General features: G+C 35.8%; 1 protein-coding gene across 2 annotated transcripts in view; it reads left to right on the top strand.

The window, feature by feature from the left end:
- The first annotated feature begins 1,906 nt into the window (after positions 1-1,906).
- The window catches only part of LOC114247199 (neuroligin-4, Y-linked-like), a 66,679-nt gene continuing 46,165 nt past the window's right edge, over positions 1,907-22,420 (top strand). For both annotated transcript variants that reach the window (XM_089733069.1, XM_089733071.1), the window contains exon 1: positions 1,907-2,136. The gene's annotated coding sequence lies outside the window, so the exon portion shown is untranslated. The remainder of the gene's footprint in view (positions 2,137-22,420) is intronic.

The following is a 22,420-nucleotide window of genomic DNA, read 5'->3' as shown; positions in this document are numbered from 1 at the left end:
TAAGGCACGACGGCAGGGGAAATCGTATCGAACGCGTTATTGGTAGATCAGTCGAACCTTGCGCCCCGCACCGCACCCTCGTTCCGCTTGCTCCCAAAAGTACGCTTGCGTACAGTGAAAAGTCTATCATTATTAATCGTTAAGTTATTTGTTATAATTGCTTGTTGACTTTGTTGCCATTGCTATTTGTTGAGTGTTTGTTGATTTTTTATAAAAAATACACTATGCCGCGACAAACTGGTGTAGTATTCAAAAGAAAGGGTAGAAAAATTGTGTACGACGTATATTGCTTCATTATAAAACAGGGGAAGAATGATATGAAAAAAGTAAAACAGACTTCGGAAGCAACAAAAACATCAGTGAGTACTGTTAGGTGCATTATTAACGAAGCTAAAGGCTCTGGCTTGCTCGCCGTGTTTGGGACTCCGGGTAAGAAAAGATCAGGGAAGAAGAAAGTTACCGAAATGGATAGTTTCGCTCAATCTGTAATAAAAAGATGTAATCATAATAACTACATAACAAGCAGCGAAATTCCGTACCGTAGAAAGGCTTCGAAAATTTTAAAGAAGATATACATTTTAATGGCTCGGAATGAAGTTTACGACGAATTATGAAAGAGCTAGGCTTCAGATGGAAAAAAAAACAGAAAATAATCGGAAGCTAGTAATTGAAAAAAGTAACATTCGATTACTACGAATCGAATATTTTCAAAAAATAATTAATTATAGACAAAAAAGAAGATCGAACCGACCGAGTCGTAAACTACACCGATGAACCCTATGTCCACTTATCACGATGATGGCGACTCGGGTGATGAAAACAGTGATGATGATGATGGTCAAGATTATGATAACGAAAAAAAAATTACAAATACCAGCTTCGCTTCAACTGAACGAAGACCTGGCAACAGCTCTAGTTTTGACTTAATAGAAGGAATATCTATTTTACCCCAAGATTAAATTATTACAATTATTAACCTATATTTTTTGTTGATGTTCTAATAAATATATAAATAAATACATATGTTGATTTTAATAATTTAATTGCATTATGACGCAGAGTAAATAATGTTTTTGCACGTGAGTGTACCATGCCCAAACTTACCCCCACTACGTCAACAAATGCTCAAGAAGTTTGCCGGCTATTATACAAAGTAAAGTCGTACACTGTGTGCATTACTAATAAAACTCTTACGTTACGGACGTTTTTCCCCGGTTAGGGTACCCCTCCGTCATCGTCCTATAAGGAACTTCGTTCCAAAATATAAAAAAGAAAAAACGTTTATATTCATAACATATCTAAAAAATAATAATATAAGTATATTATTATTACCTATGTGCAATAGAAATTGTGTGCAATAGAATGGTGGTAGTCTGTACAATGCGGGCCATGCCACCCATGATCGAACACAGTGGAAGAACGTCACATGTGGTCGCGATCCTCAGCAGTGAAGGAACGATATAGAAGAAGAGAAGCAATAGAAATTGAGCTTAATCAGTCAATTGTTAATTTGTTTCTGAATCTAGGAACTGAATAGGCAAATATGAGTAAACGCTATCAGTTCTACTAACTGCGTTGAGGATCGAGAGAATCTTAGCCAAAATTGGTTGCTTTATTGGCACATTTTTTTTTATTATTTGAAAATAAAAACGCAGCCCACATAACATAATAATGCTACGGCAATCTCTGATCATTCCATTAACACGCTATTCTGTCAGAGCCTATCAGAAATATAAAAATTTTTAGAAGGACATCGCGATGAAAGCGTTAACTAGGTAGAAAACGTTCGCGTTACTAAGTTCGGGTACAGTCGCGTACAATCGTCACGCGCCACTCATCCCTTTCGTTTGATGCGCGGACAGACATGCGCAAAAAGGTTTTCCCAGTCAAACGCCGTCAGTGAAGCGGCGCGCCTTGCCGTATCGCGTTATAGTCTCGACCCGCGTAACTGCATCTAAATAATAAATCAAATTTAATCTTTCGAACGCATTAGATTTATTAAGGATTTTCCACGTGACTGTTAGTTGTGTATGCGAAAGTAAAACTTGTGATTTTCATGTGCGTGTGTGTGTGCAATGGATCGGTTAGTGTTTTTGTGGTTTTGTTGTTGATTGTCCAAGGATATTTTTTCTGATGGTAAGTTGTATTTTGTTTATGTTTTAATTGAGTTTGAAGGTCACGAGGGATCAACAAGGAATATAATTTCATAAGACTAATTAATGACAGACTCATAAATCCAAAATAGGGTATAATTTCAGAAAACATATATTAAGAGATCGCTTCTTCAACCCAAAAAAATTTGGATTTTGGTACTATATTATATGGGTATATGTTTGGTCCAAACCTACAGCCGCAGATAAGGCTGCTGTTACTTTATTACAATTCTACAATAAGTACAATGACATGTTAAGATACCTATCATTGCTTATGGGTATGAGCCACACTATGGGCTGAACGAGGTCGTAGTAAGATTGAACTGACGAGCTTAATTGTCGCCATTCTGAATGTCTAGGATGAAGCATTCCGGCGGATTGATAGAGAATCTCAATAAAGTAATAATCCTCCATTTGGATTTCCTTCTCATGCGTCAGGGCGATCGACATTTCCGTTTGATTGCATTAATAGGTTTTAAGGTCACCATGCACCTAGTATTAATTAATCACCAGATTATAATGGATATGATTAAAAATTGTACATTGCTTAAACATTTTGCAATTAAACATCATTACAGTAGATTGGGGGGAATAGATACCAGAGTTAGAATAGGGACAAATCTGGGATGTCACAATACTTTTGTTCAGTTGTTAGATTTAGCTTTGTTGAGGTGAAAATGACTTTTATTTAGTGTTTAAGAATATTAAATAGTATAATTTAGTCATCAAAGTTTTGTAACTCATTAAATATATTAAAAAGTTAATTACCTAAAGTTAGGTACCTTCCTAACAACTAAATAGTGCCAGTCCTATCGTAAAAACTCTATTATCCACATACGTAGCCTGATTCCCACCAAAGCCAAGGTGAATCGGGTCAAGCTAGTTTTTTTCAGTTTTTGTGTATATTTTGTAATGAACTGTACAAAATTTGTATTGGATTTGGAAAGTGATCCGATTCCCCCAATCTATGGTTTTTAAAGCCTTAAATAGTGTTTGGATGTGTGACTGTGGATTGCACGCTCGTGTAGATGTAGAAGAAAATAGAAAAAAATAAGTTCCGACATTATAATTTAATGATTCACGCTTCTTAATTCAGGTATTATTTATTTTTAGCTTATTTTTAGCGGTAGGCAGCGGCTTGGCTCTGCCCCTGGCATTGCTGAAGTCCATGGGTGGCGGTAACCCCTCACCACCAGGTGGGCCGTACGCTCGTCTGCCTGCAAGGGCAATAAAAAAAAAAGTCCCATACGAGAAATTTATTCGTATTCTCTCTCATTCCCATTTATGATAATCTATTCCCACGATAACTGAATACCGCTTGATAAATTAAACATTTAGAGGCTTACAATTTGAATCACATTACCGGCAATAAAAATATAGAACAAAAATAACTGAAAATATATTGTTCATTTATTTATTTATTTCACTCACATATTACAAAATTTAATATATTATTTCAAAAGTAAATATAAGCAATTAATGTTGATGCTTAAACATCTATATATTGATACGCGAAGCAAAAACTTTGTACCCCGTTTTTACGAAAATTTCGCGGACCGAGGAGTATGAAATTCCCCACACTTATAGAGAATATAAAGAAGGAGCGCAGGATGGTTTTTTTTTAAATTAGGCATAAAAAATACATTGTATCACTAAAAAAATACATTACACACACTAACATGTATTTGACACACACACGTATATATACTCTTTTGTTTATTGTCAAACTTTTTTTATTGTTTAAGGTCTGTGGTCAAATTGAGAATAGATTGGTATTGGTTAATCTTTAATATCATCACTATAGTGTAGCCGTATAGCCTTGGCGAAATCTGTGATTATATTAGTATAATAAAATATATAGTCTTTGACAATAGAACCACAATAATGTTCAATTAATTATAGTCGACTTTCAACTACCAGAGGATCACTAGTAAATAATTAGAACGTTAATTTTTCATAAAGCTAATAATATTATCATCAATTTAAATACATTCAATGGTGAAAAGCTATTTGGTTTAAGCGACATTTCGCTTAATACGCGACATGTCGCTTAATACGCGACATTTATCTTTGTAATTAAAGGTGCGTTTTATTTGTTATCAGTATAAACATTTTTTTTCTTTTTATTGATATTTTTTATTGACATAGATATTATAAGTTTAAATGTTTAACATAACAATCTGGATTGCAATTCAAAACAGGTGCATACAGAAAAAAAATTAACTACTGCACAGTTGAATAAATACCATGTACACATACACACACACACTCACACATATATGTAAGTTACTATCTGATTAAATTAATTATGTTTTTAATTGAACTTCAACTAAGTTTACTCAATTCAAATAACTCAAGAGCTGTAAAGTTGAATAAAATTAATCCCGCCTCCTCCATATTATGATTAATTCATAACAACTAGAATACAAGACGACGTTTTTATTGGCGTGAATAAATGATTACGATGCATCTAGTTCAGAGAGCACGATCGCCGCTGCTTAGCTAGTCAGGCATAAAAGGTCAAAGCTTAAACTTAAATTCACCATTCCCGATCCTGCGGACAGAATGGAAAGCAGTCGACGTCGCCCCAAACACGTCATCTCGGATCCTCCCGATCCACTAGCGGTGCTTTTAGGTACTTCAAGCACCGGTCACCGTTCTCGTCGAACCCGTCGCTTGCGACGAAGGGCTCGACGAGTAAATTAACTCTCAGACACAGCCCACTGAGTTTCTCGCCAGATCTTCTCAGTGGGTCACGTTTCCGATCCGGTGGTAGATTCTGCGAAGCACGGCTCTTGCTAGGGTTCGTGTTAGCAACGTCATGAGGTTTGAGCCCCGTGAGCTCACCTACTAGCCACGGTTACGCTGAAATAGCCTCTCAAGGCTATCAGCTTAGGTAGGGAAGAAAAAAAAAAAAAAAATTCACAACGACAACAAGTACAACGATTCCCTTCATACTGGAACGAGCAATTGGCTTCTCTGTATCAGAAATAGGCAGCCGATACCCATATTATGTACAGATTGCCTCACTAAAATTCACGATACGAACTCACGAAAATATAAATTAGGGAGCTAAGTGAAACATAGTAAGGATACTAATAGAGAGATTATATCATTATATTAGATAATGTATCACATCAGAGAGATTATATGAATATATCAGATAAGATCATATCAGTAGAATTAATAGAACCTAATACTTCTGTATTGTAAGAGTAAATTGAGATCTCAATATTTCGTCAGAAGAAACGTGGTGGCATCCGCTCTGTGATTTTCACAGTAATCTTAAAAGAACAAGACAAAGATAAAACAATTTTAGACGTAAAATATAATTGTTGCATCATCATTATCATGATCAGGCTACTGGTGGTAGGACCTCTTGTGAGTCCGCACGGGTAGGTACCACCACCCTGCCTATTTCTTTCGTGAAGCAGCAATGCGTTTCGGTTTGAAGGGTGAGGCAGCCGTTGTAACTATAGGTACACTGAGATATTAGAACTTATATCTCAAGGTGGGTGGCGCATTTACGTTGTAGATGTCTATGGGTTCCAGTGACCACTTAATATCAAGTGGGCTATGAGCTCGTCCACATATATTATTATAAGCAATAAAAAAAAATGACGTTTTGATGTTGTGTTGTCTCATGCCAAGGTTGATATCAAAGGCCGTGCTTATAACTTGAATATTACCGCCCACATTGAGACATGAGCTTATATCTAATCAGCCATTTTACTACCCACGCTGGAATCTATGTTTGGTAACAAATCAATGCACCAGAAAATCGTATTCCGCAGATCTGCACGTAGAATCTAAAAGTATAAAGCTAAGATAGTAAAGCACTACCATCGATTTCCTCTTGAATCTAGCACTTAAATTAGATTAAGCTTTGATTTAATACAAAAGCTCCATCGTTCGTTTTCATTAAGCATTTGATTTACGCGAAAGTTGTACAAGCAATTCAAAAAATGATTTGTAGACTAAATAAAATTTGTTTTTAATTAAAAAGTATGGTACGTACATATTTTGAAAAATATATTTTTTTAGTATTTATAGGGAGGTTTGAGTTGATTTAAAGATTTTAATTAAAAATCGTAAATTTAATGCACACAGTTCATTTGTCAAAAATGAGGTCGTCAAATTAGATTTTTTTTAAAAATGAAACATCAGAAACACTTTTTCACACATTTGATATAGATAAAATTTAATCAACAAATTGGCAGTATACCAAACGCGTACACTTCTGTCCAGACTACTGACTACGCTTCGTGTTATTTGCTTCAAAAAGTTTCTAAGCGAAGTTTTTAAAACCTTACTTCGAGTGGCAAATAAATAGGTTATATATTGCAAGTCAAATCTACACTGTATTTATTATATTATATATTTATATTGATGGTTTTAGTCAGCATTGGCTTATTTATTTTATGGTTTATTTATTGAAGTTATACGTCTTTAGGGGTGTTATGAAAAATTGATGACAGTGATTTTACGATGCGCTCGCACCGTGACACAAAATTAACAGAATGAAGCTACCCACTAAATCGCTCATTACAATACGACCGACGTAACTTGGCGAGTCTGAATATAGCCGCAGGTGAACTTTCGCGCATGTACACTCGTAAAAAAAGTGTTATTAGCATTAATTTTTTAAATTATTAACGTTAAATATTTATTATTAATAATTATTTAATACTTAAAAAAAAAAGAAATAAATTTAATAAAAATAAAGTATAACTTCTTACGCGCGTACATAAGTACACGCACCATGTTTTTTGTTTTCGACACAAAAAAGAAACGGCTTAGATCATAGTATATGCGTAGATGCCGCTATCTTCGATGATGGCTATGATAAAACTATTCACTATAGAACTAAGGAAGATGAGACCTTGTTTGAAAACGCAATGCAATTTTGAAATCAATTTCCTCACTCGACGCACACATTAAACCGTTAATTTTCCAATAAAATATATAACTTACGTTTATATAGCGCCATGTAAAACCGCTCGTAAAACGTGGTCGCGTTACCGACGGGACATATTCCTGTAATTGTCGCTTTGGTAATTGTTTCAAATGACAGCTCTGAGTTACGTTTTACGCTTGCCATCTAGGCTATGGAATGGACTGTTGAAAGATAAATTGAGTGAGGACGAAGCGCGTCAAATTAAATTATGAGGTTCTGTTTTGCATTTTAAACATAATCATTGTTGAAGTTATCGTAGCCGAAAAGGTAAGACGTCCGGTGCATTCGTATCTAGCGATGCACCGGTGTTCGAATCCCGCAGGCAAGTACCAATATTAATATTGAACTACGTACTTCACAAATGTTCACGATTGACTTACACGGTTAAGGAAAAACATGTAACAAAAATCAAACCCGTAACATTATAATTTGCGTAATTACTGGTGGGTAGGACGTGTTGTAAGTCCGCATGGGATACCACAGCCTTGTTTCTTTCTGCCCTGAAGCAGTAATGTGTTTCGGTTCGAAGGGTGGGGCAGCCGTTGTACTGTAAAAACTGGGGCCTTAGAACTCATATCTTAAGGTATGTGGTGGCATTTACGTTGTAGATGTCTATACGATCTGGTAACCACTTAATAGCAGGTCAAAAAATAAATATCAGTCATCGCACTGTATATCCGTATTCCGTACTAATAAGTACCACTATTCTATTTATACCGTAAAGCTCTCAAACATTCCGTTTTGAATAGTAAGATAACCATTATGCAATAAAATTGAGATATTAACCTCATTTTGGTGGCAAGTTAAAATATTCATAGTCGATTCTAAATTTACTGCTTAAGCTAATCTTAACTAGATATGTCTGATTCCAGACTGCAGATTTCTAAATATTAATCCGTAGGCAATTTCCTAAGTGATATCTATGTCAATATTATATTCTAATTTACGACTATGTTATTTAGTTGGGTATCCATTGATTCAAAACAAGTTATCCTAATATCTTTCGTATCTCTGATGAAAATTCATGCAAACGAATTTGAATGTAGAGCACAATTTATTGTAATAAAATTGCTGACAATCTGAACTCATGTCCCAAGATGCATTACATACGTCCACTTTGTATTATTTACGTGTAGTGACAACTATGTCATTCTCACGTTGACCCATAGCAACAAAACATTCGCATGTCGATTGAGATAGAGAGATTTTTTTTTTAATACATATAAATATTATTTTAATTTCAGCATTATTTTATTTAGTCTTGCATTATTTAATGTTTATATTATATTATTATTATTATTAACGACGTTTCGAATACTTAACAATTTACGTGTTCGCCACAAATAATTGGGGTGCTATTCGCCGACATCTGAATATTGTGATATTTATATAAACTAGAGGTCCCGCAGTAGTCGAAATTCGACTATAATTATTTGGAATTGTAAGCTTGTACACTATTATGATTGTATTTTATACTTCTTTATTCACAAATTTCGCCAAGACTACACTATAAAAAATATTAACAAAGACAAACAATATTGAATCTATTCTCAACTTGACAACAGACGTCAAGAACAAAAGTTTGACAATAAATAGTATGCATGCGTGTGTGCGTCAAATACATGGTATGTAGTGTGTGTAATGTTTTCTTTATTGATTTAATGTATGTTTTATGCATTATTTTAAAAAAATATTAGCATTGTGCACTTCTTCTCTATAATCTCTTATAAGTGTGGGAAAATTGCATACTCCTCCGTCCGCGCAATTTTCGTAAAAAGGGATACAAAGTTTTTGCTTCACGTATTAATATATAGATAAAAATTTTGAAACAGTTTATGGGTCTTATATCTAAAGCGATTATTGAAGTGAAACTTCTTTATCGACGTAGGGAAGAAAAAACGTATGAAACGTTTTTCGGTTACGCGCCATCTTAATTTCTTCCGTTACGCACCATGTTTATTTTATTTCTATTTAGTTTGTTATCAACAGATGTTGCTGCACGTAAATTCAACAATTCCTGAATCGCGGTGACGAGATGTTACACAGTTGATAGACATTCTCGTATTTTTCTTGCTAAATTATACCTACCAGGCGTCGGGATACCGTGATCATGCGGTTCCCCCGGGGTGCGGCTGCTCCATTGCACTGCGGAGTGGTTGACCCTTGCGATTATTTTTATATTTTACAAGTTTCACTTCTACCGTGTGTAACTTGAACACACACATATTTTTTTCAAAGAATCATAAAGGTACATATGCAAGAAAATATTGTTTGTCACTCGCCTAATTTTTGGAAAGAAGTTCCTTATGTGACGATGCGGAGGGGTATCCTAACCGGGAAAAAACTTCCGTAACGTAAGATTTTTATTAGTAATGCACACAGTGTACAACTTAACTTTGTAATAACGTACAAAAAATAACATATTTTTTATCATTAATTGACCACGATCTCAGAGCGTTCGTTTGCGCAATACACTGACTCTTATGCAAACAACCGTGAATGAAGTGTACCACAATAAGTTCGCACGTTACCGAATGACCGTGGATTGTTGCGAAACCTCCAGTTTTATTTTCTTTATACCTCGAATAGAACTTAAAATTAATATTTTTCTATTAAGGAACTTCGTTCTTATCCGCTGTCCCACGACACCACACATCTTTTTTTCTGTAGAATATAGCTATATAGTATAAATAGGATGTAAAAGAATTAATCAGTTTTTTACTAACAGTCTTTCACCTGCGTTTACTTTAAATTCCAAATAATCCACTCTTAGATCATAGAGAGGCTAATTGACGTGACTTGAAAGATCGTTCATCATTATGAATATTAAAGTCAAATCAAAGTCTTTTGCACACTAAGTGCTCATGTACTAGCTATATTAATGTAAATTATAATTATGTCAAAATTTTACTGTAGAATATCATTTGACGCAGAATCTAATTACGAGTATAATAATTATCAAGAGTTTCATTTGTAATCAGTAATATAAATGATACTTTGCTAACTTGAACAAGATTTATTTTCCCAATAGTTATTCTATAGTCACCATACAATAGCCAACCAGTGACCAGCAAGGAAACAATCTAAATATTTGTTGCGAGGTTGCTTAAAACTATACATATTTCTCCATCTATATAATATCTATTATATTTACATAGAGGAAACAACAACTTTCTTCTGTCAACCGAATTAGTTTTCTTTCGTATAGTTTATTCAGTTATTTATTATTTAGTAGTTATGCTTTATTTTATGAATATCTCTTTATTTTTGGCAAATACTTAGTTTTTTGTAAAAGTCAATTATATCATTGTATAATAATATTATTATATATATATATATAAATGAATTGCTGTTCGTTAGTCTCGTTAAGACTCGAGAACGGCTGGACCGATTTTTGGTCTTAAATTATTTGTGGAAGTCCAGAGAAGGTTTGAAAAAAAATGTTTTTCCTTTGATATGTCCCACGTCGGACGGATTCCTTTTGTTTGTTTTAAGTTTATTTTATAAAAAGTTTAGGTGTTTTATTTATCGATTGAGGCACTACGAAGTCTGCCGGGTCAGCTAGTTACAAAATATAAATGTATATTGACCAAAAGCTTCAGCTCAAACTAAATCCGTTTTTCTTAATTTAATGCTCTTCTGTTAAAAGTTTTACGCATTTAAGTATTGATCACCATAGTAACATTAAAATTACCCTAACTCCCTAACGTCCGTTCCACTAAGGTCAGTTCCACAACAAAAAACCGTGAACATCTCTTTACGTTGACAAATTTCAGTCACCAGAGACCTTGACCCTTGAAAGTGATTCATTAATCCCATATTCATTGGTGACATCAAACTAAGATATACTTTGGCTTTAGATTCAATGTTTCTTACAAATATGCTATAGTCATATTTTATGTATTAGAAAGTATTTTCCTAGTGTCTTTTTATTTATTATGCGAAGGAGCTCACGGCTACCTGGCTTTAAATAGTCACAAGAGCCCAGAATCCACAACATGAATGTCACCATTCATCGACCTTAGACATGTGGTTGAAATCAAAATCGTACTGCAAAGCGTTTTTCCTGTTCTTCTAACCACAACGCTGACGGATGAATCACTAAATGAGAAAATTGATCAACAATAACCCACTATTAAGAATAGCAAGATAACACGGATCATTATCGTCCAATATTAATTACTAAGCTTCAAACATAAACCCACGATATCCCCACGAATAACCCACGAAAGCCACCCAAGCTAGATACCACAATTGATTCAGCCACGACACACACTCTCGACTTATTATATTTTTTACCCTTATTGGCAGATGAGCATACGGCCCACCTGATGCTGAGTGGTTACAGTCGCCCATGGACTACAGCAATGCCAGGGGCAGAGCCAAGCCGCTGTTTACCGTTAAGTACTCCCCACAAGCCTCGTTTGAAAAGGACTTCTCCACGCCTTGGTATTATACTAACGAGAGCAATAAAATTTCTGAACCCCATTACTTTACTGTCAAGCAGCTTTAACCACACTCTATCTGTAATTGATTCATCAGTGACTTAAGACTCCTCAGTGTCAAAGCCCCCCACGGTGGAGGCTCACACAATGACCCAGAATTAATGATCGTCTCGCTCCCGTATAATTCATTTCGGGGATAAAAAGTCGGAGAACTGACTTTTGTGCTCCAGATTTAAATATTCAATAATGGAGTTAGCAATTCGATTCCGGCTTCACTTGTAACGTTTGTGGTTACAAGGTCTTTCGCAAATTTCAGAATCTATATATTAATACGTGAAGGAAAAACTTTGTATCCCTTTTTACGAAAATTGCGCGGACGGAGGACTATGAAATTTCCCACACTTATAGAAAATATAGAGAAGGAGTGCCAAATGTTAATATTTTTTTATAATTATGCCTAAAAAATACATGAAATCAATAAAAAAAAATATTAAGCACACTACCATGTATTTGACGCACACACGCATGCAAACTATTTATTTATTGTCAAACTTTTGTTCTTGACGTTTGTGGTCAAATTGAGAATACATTAAATATTGTTTGTCTTTATTAATATTTTTCTATAGTGTAGTCTTGGCGAAATTTGTGATTAAAAAAGTATAATAGTCTTTGAAAATAGAATCATAGTAGTGTAAGAACTTACTATTTCAATTAATTATAGTCGAATTTCGACTACTGCGGAACCACTAGTTTTAATAAATATACAGCATGATTCTTACCACCTTGCCATCATTAAATAGTATTCATGTTGCAATAGCGTTATTATTATTTTATAGGCATGTATAATCAATTTCGAGAAGAGGTTAAATTTAGCAAATATTTAGCTTTAGATAAAGTTAAATTAAAACAACTTTACAAAATACTAAATTAAATGCGAAATGAATTAAAATGTGTGTAGTTTATGAAAATATTAAATTTTATTTCTCTATATTCTACGATTACATCTCAGAGCGAGAAGAAACCTGTCCTGGTGAAACTGGAAAGGCCTCCGGGCGACCAAGAATCCTTCAATTCTAAAAAAAGACCGACAAGTATTAGCCACAGCTTGTTTTTTTTTTAAATGTCGTGCTGTTCCTAATTTATACATATTTACAAAATATAATATAAAAAATATAATTAATAGTTACTGACATAATTTTTGAGGCTGAAACAAATTTTTTAGACTCCAAACGTTCTGAATGGTTTCATACCTCATTAAAATCACTTTTAAAATAATTCCACCAAAGCAATTCAGCAATAAAAGTTCACCATTAATAGACTGTCAATAGTAATCTGAGAGATAAAATATAATAAGAGTCTTAAATAGCAAAAACGTTGATTATATACGTGTAAACAAGACGCAAGATATTAAATTTTGTAAAACGGATACCCTCTTCGCAAACGATATCAGGCGTCGGTCGAAGACTGGTTGTCAAAAAGTAAGATTTCAGTAAACAAGATAAACGAAAAATTGAGTTTGGCTTGTTTATTTTGATTCTATAGACTTTTTCGTTTAGATGGATATTCTCTAGAAAATGCTTCTTCTTTAGGAAGGTTTTTGTTAATAGAGAATGTGTAGTAGGAAAACAATACCGGTTTCTTTTACAAAACATTATTATTGTTAATTCTGAAAGCTTAAATAATAATATACTATACTAGACTTGTAGATATTAAATTAAAATGCGCCGTAGAATGTTCAACTCCTATTAATTGATTTTTTGTATTCAATTTACTTCATTTTTTTTTTTTGACAAATTTTAAGCCTGATTAAAAAAATGTCCTTTAACATTCAAATTACCAAAACGTTTTTATCGATTTCTTCTCAAATAATCCTATACAGCTCTTAAATGCAAATGCATTCAAATTAAGTAACCAAAATAATAATAAAAAAGTGTGTGTGTCCGCTCCGACGCACGACTGGAGTTTACTGGATATAAAAAATTAAACGAAACAATACGAGAAATAGTTCTATATTACGACAACACGATACACTACAGATTATTAACAAATTAACGAGACACAAAACAAACGACTAACAAATATATGAAAATACAATAATGAGAGAAACGCGCGATCAGTACGAGGCTTTGTGGCGGACTGCCGGCGCAGCAGCCCGGCGTCACCTGCGATAACGCGGCCGCGCGTTGGCTCCTGATTGGCGCGCGCACGCATCACGCAATCAGGAGCCAATCAGGCGCATAACGCATTTCGTGTGACATGCTAGTACGATTTTGATTGGCGCGCGCACGCATCACGCAATCAGGAGCCAATCAGGCGCATAACGCATTTCGTGTGACATGCTAGTACGATTTTGATTGGCGCGCGCACGCATCACGCAATCAGGAGCCAATCAGGCGCATAACGCATTTCGTGTGACATGCTAGTACGATTTTGGTCCCCATAATTTTCATACCCCGGGCCTATATATGTAAATCGATTCTAAAGGAGTAAACTCCAAAAACCGACCAAAGAAATTAAAGCTAACTGCACAAAAAAATTGCAAGTCGGATCATTGTTTCTACTTATCAAGGGGCCTGGTCCATAATAGACGGATAATCTGGTAATTGGTGGAGCTATTATGGGCTGAATATGTGGCCGTTTCAACAATTACAGGCGCATGGATTATCCGGACATAATAGAAATGTAGGCTCGACTAATGCTGATACATAATAACGACTGCCTTTTAGATAATATTCTTGTATTATTTTCGGGTTGGTAGAGTTGATGAAATTGCTATAATATTTTATTATTTATTAGATTAGCTTGACTTGCCTATATCCAATTGTAATTGGGTTATCAGCACTACCAGATATGTGTAAATAATTGTATTTTGGACATCCAAAGCAAGGAAATTTATTGGTGGTGGTAAGTGGTAGATTATTTACTGGTGGTAGGATGTCTTGTGTGTCCGCACGGGTAGGTACCACCACTTCTGCCGTGAAGCAGTAATACGTTTCGGTCTGAAGGGTAGGGCAGCCGTTATAGCTATACTGAGATCTTAGAACTTATACCTCAAGGCGCATTTACGTTGTAGATGTCTATGGGCTCCAGTAACCACTCAACACCAGGTGGGCTTTGGGCTCATCCACCCATTTAAACAATAAAAAAAATCCTATTATCAACCGTCTCTCGTATCTTCTTCACAAGTCTTTTGATTATTCAAATACATAATAAGATCATTCCGAAATCTCCCGCCGTGGTCTTCAACATAATACTCGTATATGGCTGTACCTATTTTTTTAATATGATCGCATTATCCCTGGGACACAGAATTATTCACATAGTCCTGTATCTTCTGCGCCGTTAGCTGTATCGGTCTCGAGGGCCGTTCGCGCGTTGAAATTAATTAACGTCTCGACGCATTATAGGGTTAAGTACGTGTTAGCTTAATTAAGGATACATAACTTCAGATACATTAATTTGTTCGAGATAATATGTTTATTTAATGATCTCGTGGAAATAAATTTGAATCTTTTGAAACATATTTTGTTAACTTCTGATAAAACATCGAGGAATGAAAAGGTCCCTTAAAAACGCTACGGCCTACAGGCTTTTGGATTTTAGACCAATCTGTGAATGTTCGTGAAAAATAATTAAATTAGCTGCTACTACTTGCACATGATTCACCTAATGCAAGAATTTATTGTTCTATCCCGAGTTAATAATTAGGTCAGCGCCAGTTTTTTAACGTTTTCGATATCGTAAAAGTTAACTCAAATGTGTATGCAGTTGGAACAGCGGCAAATGTATGCAAACGTTCCAACTCCACAACACATGTAAATTCTTCAATAAATACATCCTTACCATTATTGATATTAGTTGAATTCAAATGTAAGTGAAACTTTGTTCTTGTTACTCTTGTACCAACTACGTACGTTGTGTGCTCAGCTTCCTATTTAAGTATCCCTATTGGTAGAAGTAAGCAGCAATCCTAATGTACTTGTGATAACCATCAATACTTTTAGATCTAGTAACGACTCGTAAATAAATCTATATTTGTAAGCCAACAACTACTTTCAAAAAAGAAATACAAAATAAAAGGAAAATCGAATGTTTTTTTTATCAAAGATGTCTTTTGTAGAAAATCGACTCTTTGGAGTCAATGGATTGCCTTTTATTTGGTTTTTCCCTGAAAGCGAATGATTTAGTTTAGGGTATAATTCTGGAAATCGCACTGATGTGTTAATTACTTTTTTTTGTTGAAGACACATAAAAGCAAGCACTTAACATCTATGATATTTGGCATCGGTAATTTTGGACAATTGTAAATATTTTTTTATATATTTTGAAGTTGAATCCCGCAGGCAGGTTCTAAATTTTCGGATGTGAAATACGTACTAAACAAAATCGAACGACTTTCACGATGAAGGAATAACATCATGTAATATAAATCAAAAGTGGCATAATTTATAATTTGCATAATTATTAGCGGTAGGGCATCTCGTGAGTCCGCACGGGTTGATACCACCACCCTGCCTATTTCTTCCGTGAAGCTGTAATGCGTAGAGCAGCCGTTATAAAGTTAAAATCTGAGACTTTTTGAGTTTTTTTTTATTGCTTAGATGGGTGGACGAGCTCACAGCCCACCTGGTGTTAAGTGGTTACTGAAGCCCATAGACATCTATAATGTAAATGCACCACCCACCTTCAGATATAAGTTTTAAGGTCTCAAGTATAGTTGTTACAACGGCTGCCCCACCTTTCAAACCGAAACGCATTACTGCTTCACGGCAGAAATAGGCATAAAAATGTAATAATAAGTATAGAATAGGGATCGCAGCACTTAAAATAAAACTTCCACTGTTCCAAAATCTTCTTTTATAATAATAATAAAAAAAAAAATTAACACTTTTATTACGCCTTTCTCATTTTTTAACCGTCTTCGCCATCTTCCAATTCTCTCTCATTCTGTCTGTCATTCTTTTCTCCCTTTCATTCCGTTTTCTCTCACTCACGTTTTAACGCTCCGATCCACACTCTTTTCATACCTTCCGTTCTTACCAATCTTACATAAGTATTATAAACTTTGTTTAGTCAAACTAAAAAATACCAATATTTCTATAAAATTTATATAATATATTTACTGCTGGTAGGACCTCTTGTGAGTCCGCACGGGTAGGTACCACCACCCCGCTTATTTCTGCCGTGAAGCAATAATGCGTTTCGGTTTGAAGGGTGGGGTAGCCGTTGTAACTATACTGAAACCTTAAAACTTATATCTCGAGGTGTGTGGCGCATTTACGTTGTAGATGTCTATGGGTTCCAGTAACCACTTAACACCAGGTGGGCTGTGAGCTCGTCCACATATCTAGGCAATAAAAAAAAAAAAAAAATTAAGAGAATAACTTAAAAATCTATATGCCATATTGGGATAGATATGCAAAACAATAGATTGCGATAGAATTCATATTATATAATTTAGAGCACTGTGAATTGCCTCTCTCTGTGCAAGGTTGAAATAAACCATTAGCCGTCCACAAATAACCCTTAAATGTTTGACCAGACGTATCCGTTCCAAATGGTTAGATTGGACGTTGATCACTTACCAGCCCAGGTGTCGGAGCCCAAAAATGATCACAAAACCAATTTTACCTTAAGACGTTTTACTAATCAAAGGAGGCGGTGCCCTTTCGGAGAGTCTTCTCGTGAATTAATCTGTCCCTTTTGGGGTCGAGTCATGAAATATTCGTGGAAGGGACGGCTAGTATAGGAGCTGTGAATTGTTTATATGAAATTACGGAGTCTTAATAAATGCTGATTCTTTTTTTGTCTCGCGCCCGATATTCAGCAAGCGATGCTTCTCCTTCTTGAAGCGCTGAAGGTCTCAGAAGAAAACCAATATCCTGGGTCATTCCTAGAATAATGCAATACATTTTTCATTAACATTAATTGAAGAAAGTATTCAGAGGTAGCAGTTTTTTTGTAACAGAAAATTGTCAAATGAATAAACTTACTGTAATAATCACATTCCACTCTCTTATACTAAGCTTTTCCAAAGAATATTCAGCCTGATGAATCAGTCCTAAGGCCGGCAGATATTAAATATTGATCCAGCAGGACCTTCGAGGGAAATGGCGAAGTTTTTCCCGTGAAAATATGGATATATTCATTATTCATGTTATGACCAGAAAAGTATTCATGTTAGATTAAAGAATCCGAGTGTTATTATTGTGCGAAAAATGTCTCATAGAATATGAATTTCATATGGACGGTTTTTATGTATGTAGGCGGTTTTTATGTATGTTAAAATACGCAAATACATAACAGATAAATGTATTTTTCTTTTTCAACCGAATTTATTCATATCTTTTATTTATTTAAAAAAAACTGTCGAATTTTAGCGTTACCAAAAAAAATGAATATTGTGTTTTTTTTAATTGACAATCAGGTTAAATATGGTTTTCTGTTTTGTCCGTAAAAAATATTTCGATTTTATTTATTCCGTAGCTATTGACGAGGCTTATTGTTCTTACTTTAAAAATTTGCAATATTTTTTTTACTCAAAACTCAAAAATTTCTTGTAGCGTATGGATACCTTGCATAATATATTTTATGTGTATCCCAGCAAATTCTTGTTTTAGATTTTTTCAATATGACATTTGTTTTAGTATATTTTATATCGGGTACTTCATAAAAAAGGGATTTCTTCCTTTTTTGTCCTTTGTAGGCGACAATGGTAGGCGTGACGTATCGAATGCAAGCACCACATACGTGTCACATGCAACAAATTTGCTTGACTTCTTCATCGGATCGACGTAATGTTAATCCGGATAAATTTTTGATTTTAAATTTCTTATCATCATCATCTCAGCCTGTCCACCGTCCACTGCGGAACATAGACCTCTCCGATTGATATCCAGTGCGGCCGGACTATTGCCACCTGCATCCAACGTGACCCAGCGATTTTCACAAGGTCGTCGGTCCGTCTGAAAGGTGGCCGTCCCACACACCGTAATTCATATCAGTGCAGTATAATTTAGGTTAGTAACATATATGAAAAACGAGGAATAATAAGGTAGGGCGTATTGCAAGCGTGCTTTGAGCCCATAGAAATCGTAACGTCAACGTCGCCATTGTCATTGAAACATAAAGCCTAAATCCAAATTGGTTTTTCATTATTATTTTTATTGTACAGTTGGGTGGACGAGCTCAAGGCCCACTAGATGTTAAGTGATTACTGGAACCCATAGACATCTACAACGTAAATGCCGCCATCTACCTGGAGATATGAGTTCTAAGGTCTCAGTATAGTACAACGGCTGCTCCACTCTTCAAACTGAAACGCATTACTGCTTCACGCCAGAAATAAGCAGGGCGGTGGTAACTATCCTTGCGGACTCACAAGAAGTCCTACCACCAGTGATTGTATAGTGTAAGGGTTGTCACTTCCCTTCGCATCAGAGTTCATGACGATAGGATGATGATACATGGTTTTGTAAGCTCACAAGACGCCTTACCACTTACTTTTTTATTTTTACTGTTTGTTACACAGATTCCTAATTTACGAAAGTCATTTATGATTATATGTTAGGCATATCGTTAGATTAACATAAATTGGTACTCATCTGCAGGGCCTAAACACCGACCACTTGCATCTTGTGCTCTAAGCTATGATTATACCAATACGTTTTTTTTCATTTATTGCCCTTGTAGGTAGACGAGCATACGGCCCACCTGATGGTGAGTGGTTACCGTCGCCCATGGACTTCAGCAATGCCAGGGGCAGAGCCAAGCCGCTGCCTACCGCTTAATACTCTCCGCAAGCCTCGTTTGAAGAAGGACATGTCATAGCGCTCGGGAAACACCGTGGAGGGGAGCTCATTCTATAGCCGGATGGTACGTGGCAAGTACGATGGCACGTGTCTGATAAAACGATACTAACATACATAAACGGGTCGAACAAACAATAGTTATTCAGTCAGTAAGTATCTACAGTCGGCATTATTGCGCCACTTTGAGAAGGCGGCACGACATGAAAACCCTCTTGTCGTGGCTGCTGGAAATTATATACCCGGTCCTGTAGACCAAAATTAAATGGTCAATAGTCGAAGTCGCCCAAAACACGTCATTACGAATCCTCCCTATCCATCAACGGTGCTTTTAGATACCACAAGCACCAGTCACCGACCACGTCGAACCCGTCGCTTGCGACGAAGGGCTCGACGAGCGAATCAACCCACAGATACAGCCCACTGAGTTTCTCGCCGGGTCTTCTCAGTGGGTCGCGTTTCCGACCTGGTGGTAGATTCTGCGAAGCACTGCTCTTGCTAGGGCCAGTGTTAGCAACACTCCGGTTAGAGCATCGTGAGCTCGCTTACATGTTTTCGTCATGTAATAATACTTAGCTTCGTTTAGCCGTGATTAAAAATACCTGACTGTTATTTGTTTTAATCACCGGACCAAGGTAGCTACTAATCGGCTGTCACGAAAACCAATAAAATATCTCGATGACGAGACAGCTTATCCCAGTCGTTCCGACGAACGTATTCCAATAAAACGACGCTAAATAAATCAGTAGGCGATTCAATCAAACGAATACTGAACAGAAATGAACGCGAACGATGAACGTATAAATTAAATTGATTATGTACATAGAGTGTGCTCAGTAAATATTCTATTATGTTTTTGTATTTGTCCTGTAGCAGGATGTTTATTTCTCTTATCATTTTATTACAAATCATTAAATGTTGCACGTTGGGAATAACGTATGTTAAGAATTACTTTTTTTTTTATTGCTTAGATGGTTGGACGAGCTCACAGCCCACCTGGTGTTAAGTGGTTACTGGAGCCCATATCTACAACGTAAATGCGCCACCCACCTTGAGATATAAGTTCTAAGATCTCAGTATATTTACAACGGCTGCCTCACCCTTCAAATCGAAACGCATTACTGCTTCACGGCAGAAATAGGCAGGGAGGTGGTACCTACCCGTGCGGACTCACAAGAGGTCCCACCACCAGTAATCAAAAAAATAACAATCATAAAACTAAGAAAAGCTTTTCATCAAGATAATGTGACCAATTAATGATATCTTATCAGAAAACATCTGCATCTCGCAACCAGAAATATTTCTATTTCAGAAAAACAAATTATCCAATTCCAACTATCACATTTTAATCACTTTTAAACTAGCTTTATCTCTCAGCTTATGTAGCTATGACCCCAATGAACATAAAATGAATACAGAGTATAGTAGACGGTAGCGTCTATCAAAGTATTTTTGCTTGACCCACTTTTAAAATATCCCTACAGATATGTCGCTTGATTTAAAAATTATCCTCGATTGCATCTATCCCATAACGTTATCACGTATCCCGAGATCAAATTGCGCGTTCATACGTTCTCGTGATGGGTAAGAGAGATCGCAACCAGAGCTTAGTTCGAAGAGGGGCAGAATTAAAATCAATACTTTGGTGCCAGTATATTACGAGAACAGTATGTCAACTGGAGAGATTTCGATGATAAACTGAGATAAAGGAAAACTTAAACTATTAACTAAGACTTTACTTTATCGGATTAGAGTAACTTTTAAAGTTTGTCTTATAGATTTATACCTATACTTTAGATGATATATACTTTTAGATGATTCTAAGTAATTCATTTTTATTGGTTCTCCTCACATTTAAATGTGATTGCCAATTACATTCACTTCTTCAGAGTCTAAAAATCAATAACATTTTGTTCATAAAATTATAGAAATAATGTTAAACTACTGCTGGCTACATTTGTGATGAGGGAAAGATCATGCGACATGGATAAACTGGGCAAAGACATATTTTACAGTTGAATAACTACAATGCTATCGAACTTTGTCTCTTATTACGTTCGCAATAGGGAGGAATGTTCCGATAGATAAAGGTTTTGAATCGGAGCACTCTGTTTTGTTCACGGTCCACTTTACAGGATAAAGTGCGTTTGGCTTTAACGCATTTTGCCTTTTTCTGAAGCTCAAAAAAGCTTGCGCTGTGCTACAGATATTTCATGTTACGTTGACAGTTTTTTATTGGAGAAATATGCTCAGCTCCTTTTTATTAGGTACTAGCTGACCCGGCATACTTCGTAGTGCCTCAATTGGTAAATAAAAGACCTAAACTTTTGTATAAAATAAACTTAAAACAAACAAAAGGAATCCGTCCTACGGGGGACACATCAAAGAGAAAACAAAATTGTTATTTTTCTTTAATTCCGAGCATTTTCATATTTATCTACCTTTTAAATCTTCTCTGGACTTCCACAAATAATTGAAGACCAAAATTAGCCAAATCGGTCCGGCCGTTCTCGAGTTTTAGCGAGACTAACGAACAGCAATTCATTAGTATATATAGAGATAAAAGCAGATCGAGAAAGGAAGTTGAAATTGTCTTCCTCGAGTATTTCTACAGATACAGATTACTTCGGTATTTCGATTTTCTGGTCGTCGTGGCCTAACGGATAAGACGTCCGGTGCATTCGTGTTGAAGCGATGCACCGGTGTTCGAATCCCGCAGGCGGGTACCAATTTTTCTAATGAAATACGTACTCAACAAATGTTCACGATTGACTTCCACGGTGAAGGAATAACATCGTGTAATAAAAATGAAACCCGCAAAATTATAATTTGCGTAATTACTGGTGGTAGGACCTCTTGTGAGTCCGCACGGGTAGGTACCACCGCCCCGCCTATTTCTGCCGTGAAGCAGTAATGCGTTTCGGTTTGAAGGGTGGGGCAGCCGTTGTGACTATACTGAGACCTTAGAACTATATCTCAAGGTGTGTGGCGCATTTACGTTGTAGATGTCTATGGGCTCCAGTAACCACTTAACATCAGGTGGGCTGTGAGCTCGTC

The sequence above is a fragment of the Bombyx mandarina genome, chromosome 15 (genome assembly GCF_030267445.1).
Source record: "Bombyx mandarina strain Sakado chromosome 15, ASM3026744v2".
Lineage (NCBI taxonomy): Eukaryota > Metazoa > Arthropoda > Insecta > Lepidoptera > Bombycidae > Bombyx > Bombyx mandarina.
The sequence above is the reverse complement of the archived record's forward strand: the minus strand, read 5'-3'. Positions and strand labels throughout refer to the sequence as shown.